Below are 7,510 nucleotides of genomic sequence, written 5' to 3'. Positions count from 1 at the left end.
GTGGAGATTTGCATGCAGAAGATCGGAGAAGATGGAAGTCTGCAGAGACGAGATGTGGATGAGAAAACTCATCATGGGGTCTGGACAAGAAGAAGAAAAGAAGGAGAACGACTCCAGAGACGACGTCATCTCTAAGGTACCTGGATGTAAATATTATTTGTGAAACTGACTTATTCTCATGTTTTTATTTGTTAGGTACATTAAAGGGGTTGTCCAAGTTTGTGATGAGTCTGCAGTCATTCTATGTGACTGCAGACTTCTGAATTCTCACAGTGCTCACTGAACGCTGTCAGGATTCTCTCGTGCCGGTAATTTAAAAAATGAAAATGAACGGAGCCTGGCCGGGCACGTCTAGTCAGAATGTGGCCAGAAGTATATAAATCACATGCTTGTGCTGACATGACCGTGTACTCTTGCCACCAGTACGGGGGAATGCTAAGGCTATGTGCACACGCTGCGGTTTTTGCTGCGGATCCGCTGCAGATCTGCAGCAGTTCTGCAGACAGTGTACAGTAGCATGTAAATCTATGTGATTTACAATCTGCTGTGCACATGCTGCGGATTTTTAACTGCGGAAAAGCTGCAGTTTTGAATCTGCAGAAAGAAATGAGGCTATGTCCACACGCTGCGGATTGGTCTGCGGAACCGCAGGTAAAATGACCTGCGGTTTTACCTGCGAATTGCCCTGCGGTTTATCACCTCTACAATGGAGGAGATGGTAAACCGCAGCAGAATACGCAGAAAAGAAGTGACATTTCATTTCTTTCTGCGGATTCAAAACCGCTTTTAATACATTTAGGAGGCCGTAATGGCACCGTGAATATAAAAAACGTAGAGTAGGACTGACCCATATAAGAATGCCTTGAGGTGGCTCAAATGATTGATCAATTTTTTGCCAAATGTCTCACTTTGAAATATAGTTAGAAATCAATATGTGTATATGCACTTTATATATTGCGATCTGACCATAGGCAGTGCTGCCTTCTCCCCTTTTTTTGTGTACAGGAGGGTAAATGCGGACTCATACTTTATATAGGAGGCTACGTGCGGGCTGTATATGAGTTTATGTTTGGGTTCACACGGTCTATAGGACGCTACATAGTGTCTAACATTGTATATACAGTGCCTTGCGAAAGTATTCGGCCCCCTGGAACTTTTCAACCTTTTCCCACATATCATGCTTCAAACATAAAGATACCAAATGTAAATGTTTGGTGAAGAATCAACAACAAGTGGAACACAATTGTGAAGTTGAATGAAATTCAATTCTGAATATTCTTCTATCTACTGGCTAACACAGTACAAAGATATACATCTTTCCTGTATGAAATTTATTGGTTATTTTAAATTTTTGTGGGAATTCGAAAACTGAAAAGTGGGGCGTGCAATATTATTCGGCCCCTTTACTTTCAGTGCAGCAAACTCACTCCAGAAGTTCATTGTGGATCTCTGAATGATCCAATGTTGTTCTAAATGACTAATGATGATAAATATAATCCACCTGTGTGTATTCAAGTCTCCGTATAAATTTACCTGCTCTGTGATAGTGTCAGGGTTCTGTTTGAAGCACAAAGAGCATCATGAAGACCAAGAAACACAACAGGCAGGTCCGTGATACTGTTGTGGAGAAGTTTAAAGCCGGATTTGGATACAAAATGATTTCCAAAACTTTAAACATCCCAAGAAGCACTGTGCAAGCGATCATATTGAAATGGAGGAGTATCATACCACTGCAAATCTACCAAGACCCGGCCGTCCCTCTAAACTATCATATCAAACAAGGAGAAGACTGATGAGACATGCAGCCAAGAGGCCCATGATCACTCTGGATGAACTGCAGAGATCGACAGCTGAGGTGGGACAGTCTGTCCATAGGGCAACAATCAGTCTACACTGCACAAATCTGGCCTTTATGGAAGAGTGGTAAGAAGAAACCCATTTTTCAAAGATATCCATAAAAGTGTTGTTTAAAATTTGCAACAAGCCACCTGGGGGACACACCAAACATGTGGAAGAAGATGCTCTGGTCAGATGAAACCAAAATCGAACTTTTTGGCAACAATGCAAAATCATATGTTTGGCATAAAGGCATCACAGCTCATCACCCTGAACACACCATCCCCACTGTCAAACATGGTGGTGGCAGCATCATGGTTTGGGCCTGCTTTTCTTCATCAGGGTGAGGGAAGATGGTTAAAATTGATAGGAAGATGGATGGAGCCAAATACAGGACCATTCTTGAAGAAAACCTGTTGGAGTCTGCAAAAGACCTGAGACTGGGACGGAGATTTGTCTTCCAACAAGACAATGATCCCAAACATAAAGCAAAATCTACAATGGAATGGTTCACAAATAAACGTATCCAGGTGTTAGAATGACCAAGTCAAAGTCCAAACCTGAATCCAATCGAGAATCTGTGGAAAGAGCTGAAAACTGCTGTTCACAAACGATCTCCATCAAACCTCACTGAGCGCGAGCTGTTTGCCAAGCAAGAATGGGCAAGAATTTCAGTCTCTCGATGTACAAAACTGATAGATAGACATACCCCAAGCGACTTGCAGCTGTAATCACAGAAGAAGGTGGCGCAACAAAGTATTACGTTAAAGGGGCCGAATAATATTGCACGCCCCACTTTTCAGTTTTTGAATTTCCACAAAAATTTAAAATAATCAATAAATTTCATTCACCTTCACAATTGCGTCCCACTTGTTGCTGATTCTTCACCAAAAATTTACATTTGGTATCTTTATGTTTGAAGCATGATATGTTGGAAAAGGTTGAAAAGTTCCAGGGGGCCGAATACTTTTGCAAGGCACTGTAGAAGGCCGTATGGGGGCTCATACCATATTTAAGGAGCTGCGCAGCCATCGTGGTTAGACGGCCGTCGACAGCTCCGAGAAGGCTCCCGAGTCCCAGCACCGACGTGTGCCACAGTACACAGTATTTTAGTGCATGATGGGGCCTAATCAGCAGAAGCTCGAAGGGGGCCCCAGATCTGCGGGCCCGTGTACTGCTGCTCACCAGGCCCCATACAGCAGTAAGGGCAGTATTGTCCTGATGGCAGCCCTGGCCAGGGGCGTATCCAGAGGGGGCGCAGCTGTCAGGGGGCGCCATCGGGCCGCCTGATGCGGCGGTCTATGGAGGAGAGTCGAGACTCCCCGTCAGCGGCATTCTGCCGTCCCCCACACTCAGATGATTCTCCCGTTCTCTGACTGAGCCGGATGTCAAACTGACAGCTGGCGCAGAGTAAGTGCTGCGCGTCGCTGTACTAGCGTCTTCAGACGCCAGTACATACATGTGACTTGTTGTTCTGTAAGCGCCAGCGGCGCCTCACCGCCGCCGGCACTTCTGCATCAATGAAGCACCAGCAGCGTGATCAGGTCACATGATCACGCTGCTGACGTCACACGCCGATGGCCGGCAAAGACGCAGGCAGGCAGCGTTGCGGTTGGTGGTAAGTGCTCCAGACGGGTAATGGAGCTGAAGACACCGAAGAAGGTTATTGATGTAAATTAGGACATGCTCTGGGGGCTAGGAAGGGATGGTTGGGGTCGGGGACGGACGCTAGCGGCTATATGGAGTCAGTGCAAGGAAGATTGGGCCCAGACAGTGTGTGAGGAGCAAGGCCATGGATGGTGCAGACATATTCATGTGGTGTGGTGGAGAAAGATGAGGAACATATGGGGGGGAGGAGAAACCTGAGGACATTATGGGGGAAACCTGAGGATATTATGGGGGGACCTGAGGACATTAAGGGGGAAACCTGAGGATATTATGGGGGGAACCTGAGGACTTTATGGGGGGACCTGAGGATATTATGAGGGAAACCTGAGGACATTATGGGGGAAACCTGAGGACATTATGGGGGGACCTGAGGACATTATGGGGGGAACCTGAGGACATTATGGGGGGACCCTAGGATATTATGAGGGAAACCTGAGGACATTATGGGGGAAACCTGAGGATATTATGGGGGGGACCTGAGGATATTATGAGGGAAACCTGAGGACATTATGGGGGAAACCTGAGGACATTATGGGGGGAAACCTGAGGACATTATGGGGGGAAACCTGAGGACATTATGGGGGGAAACCTGAGGACATTATGGGGGGAAACCTGAGGACATTATGGGGGAAACCTAAGGACATTATAGGGATAAGTGGGGATAAGGGAACATAATGTGTGGGGGGATTTTGAGCGGGGAGGAGGGAACATAATGTGTGGGGGGATTTGGAGTAGGGATATTTAATGTGTGGGGGATTTGGAGTGGGAATGGGGGATACTTATGTGTGTGGGGAGATTTGAGGACATAAATAAAGAGTGTATGTATGAGGGCATGTATGAGGAAACAGTATGGGGGATGGGTGCAGGCACAGTATGGTGAGTGGGGGATGGGTGCAGACAGTATGGGGAGCCAAGCAGGTAAATGTATGTGGACACAGTATGAGTAGAGATGGAAAAAATCTATGTGGACACAATATGGGGAGTGAGGTGATGGGATGTGTGCAGACACAGTATGGGGAGTCAGGGGGTATGTGTGAGCAGGCAGTATAGAGAGTGAGGGGGTAATATGAGGAGACAGTATGGTGAACAGGTGGGCTGTTAGAGGAGACAGTATGAGGAGGGGAATAGTGTGAGGAGACAGTATACACTGTATTGCAGATATTTTTATTTAGGAGCATTATAATGACACTTCTCTCTTTAAGGGCATCATGTGGAGATTTGCTGCAGAAGACCGGAGAAGATGGAAGTCTGCAGAGATGAGATGTGGATGAGAAAACCTATCAAGGGGTCTGGACAAGAAGAAAAGGAGACTGACTTCAGAGACGACGTCATCTATAAGGTACCTGGATGTAAATATTATTTGTGATACTGACTATTCTCATGTTTTTTATTTATGTCAGGAGCATTACAGGGGTTCTCCAGGTCTGTGCTGAGTCTGCAGACATTCTATGTGACTGCAGACTTCTGAATTCTCACAGTGCTCACTGAACGCTGTTAGGATTCTCTCGCGCCGGTAATTTACATACATGCGGTCACATGCTGACTAGACATGTGTGGCCTCACTCAATGATAATGACAGAGCGAGGCTGGGCACGTCTAGTCGGAATGTGGCCAGAAGTATATAAATTACATACTTGTGCTGACATGACCGTGTACTCTCGCCATCTTGCCACCGGTACGGGAGAATCCTAAGTGTGCAGTGCATTTGTTGTGAGAATTCAGAAGCTGCAATGTCAAGATTCAGCTCTGCAGGTTCCAGTAGTCATCACATTTACACTTCACTATGAAAATCGCATACTTATGGTCCTGTGACGAGCTTCTCTTCCTGCCTCTTTCAGTTTTTCATTGAACATTGAGATCATTAGGGAGAGCAGCTCGTCAGTACATGACCAAGTTCGGAAATCGCTTATGTACTGGGGGGGGGGGGGGCGCCGAACCGACTTCTTGCCCCGGGTGCCAGAAGGCCTAGATAATCTAGATAACCTCTGACAGAAGCAGCATGTCATCATTTACCCAACTACCAAGTATACTATTATATTGCCATGTAGCTGAACCGCAGATCCAGAGCCAATGTTCGTCAGAAGGAAAAAAGAGGGAGAGCGGCACTTCCAGAGACTCAATGAAACAAGTGTAGGGTCAGTGGGCCGGACTGGGGGGTGGTCCCTCTCTTACCGCGCAGAGACGTAACAGAGACATGATGGAGGTAAGTGTCGGGTACAACAGGTCCAAGTTTATTCTCTTGCCGTCCGCCTGACGGCCTCCGAAGTACACCGCACTTCACTTATTGGCCCTCCGTTTCCAGGGCCGCTTCACACACCGTACTTTACTCCGGGGACGTACATATACGCACCGTCCCCTCTTCACTCTTCGACGCTCCTGTCTGATCCGTCACTGTGGCCGCCTTAGGCCCGTAAACCAACAGCACTTTTACTGATCAGTCGTCTCTCCCAATACGGTATGCTTTACCTCGGTGCCTCGTCTATACTGCGGTACTTTTGTGTCAGGACCACCCCCCTGACTTTCTCTCTCCTCAGTCCCCTTGGTTTGGTTTTCCTCAGTGCACAAACTGTCGTAGTCCTCTTGTCACTGGAGCTCCCCCTGGGGACTGGAACTTTCTGGAACCCTCCTGTCAAATTTATATCTTTCCCGGTTCCCTGTAACTCCGCCCCCATGACCAACGGTTTCCTAAGCCCTAAGCTGATGTCAAGTCCTTTGCTCACACGCCTCCCTGCCCTCTACTGGTCAACCCAAGGTACTGCACGTCCACTACACTTTCTCAGCTGTTTCCCCACTGTAGTAACTGACACCTGTCTAAACTGTGCAAACCTTTCCTTCTCTAGTCTGACAAGTCTGTCCGTCCGTCAGGTCACCTTCCCTACACAAGGACAAACAGGGTTAAAAAGCTGACGTGTTTCTGGGGTCCAGGATGCCAGAAATGCGCCAGTATTTTTTAACCGTTTGTCTAAGAGTCTATGAGTCCATGAAAAAAATCAGACTGCACTCGGATGACATCAGAGTATGGCCCAATTTTCATGACTGAGAGAAAGAAGATGGAAAAACTTTTTTTTTTTCTCCATGCAGAAGAAAAACTGATGCCACTCGGACCACACTGATCAGAAAAACGGGTCCAGTTTTCTTACACCTGGAAAACTCTGAAGTGTGAATGAGCCCTAAGGCTGTGTGCACACGCTGCGGATTTTGCTGCGGTGTACAGTACCATGATTCCCTATGGGAATCAAAAACCGCAATGCAGACGGTGCGGAATTTTCCTCGCGGATTATCTGCGGTTTTCAATCCGCAGAAAGAATTGACATGTCAATTCTTTCTGCGGATTCCCCTGCGGTTTGCCATCTCCTCCATTGAGGAGATGAAAAACCACAGGGCAAAACCGCAGAGCAATCCGCAGGTATTTTGACCTGCGGTTTCACCTGTGGATTTTACACCTAATGCAGCGTGTGCACACAAACTAATGCAGTGAGCGCTCTGCTTCTGGGGCGTGGTTATGGTAATGAGTGGGCGGGCCATGCAGGATACAATAGCTGCAGCATGTGCTACAAGGCCGGCTTCGTTATTTGTGACTCTCAGGCTAAGTGCACACGTACCGGAACTCTCGCGGAAATTACCGCGAGAATTCCGGAATTCCAGTCCGCGGGAAAATCGCATTTTAAATTCCCGCGGGAAAAACTAGCATTTTGCAAGTGTAATTAGCTTTCAGAATGCTAGCGTTTTCCAAGCGATCTGTAACATCGCTTGGAGAACTGATTGACAGGTTGGTCACACTCGTCATACATAGTGTTTGACAAGTGTGACCAACTTTTTACTACTGAGGCCGCCTATGCAGCATCAGTAGTAAAAGATAGAATGTAAAAAAAAAATAAAAAATGGTGTTGTTCTTACCTTCCGACGTCCCGCGCAGCCGTTCCCAGTAATCCTTTGCGAAAATGCCCGCGATGACGTCCGTTCTCGCGATGTCTCGTGGTAATTCGCGATGACGTCGCGCGAATGA

Source organism: Dendrobates tinctorius, unplaced genomic scaffold, assembly GCF_039654945.1.
Source record: "Dendrobates tinctorius isolate UK_male_01 unplaced genomic scaffold, ASM3965494v1 ptg000098l, whole genome shotgun sequence".
In the NCBI taxonomy this organism is placed as follows: Eukaryota; Metazoa; Chordata; class Amphibia; order Anura; family Dendrobatidae; genus Dendrobates; species Dendrobates tinctorius.
Note: the sequence above shows the minus strand (reverse complement) of the source record.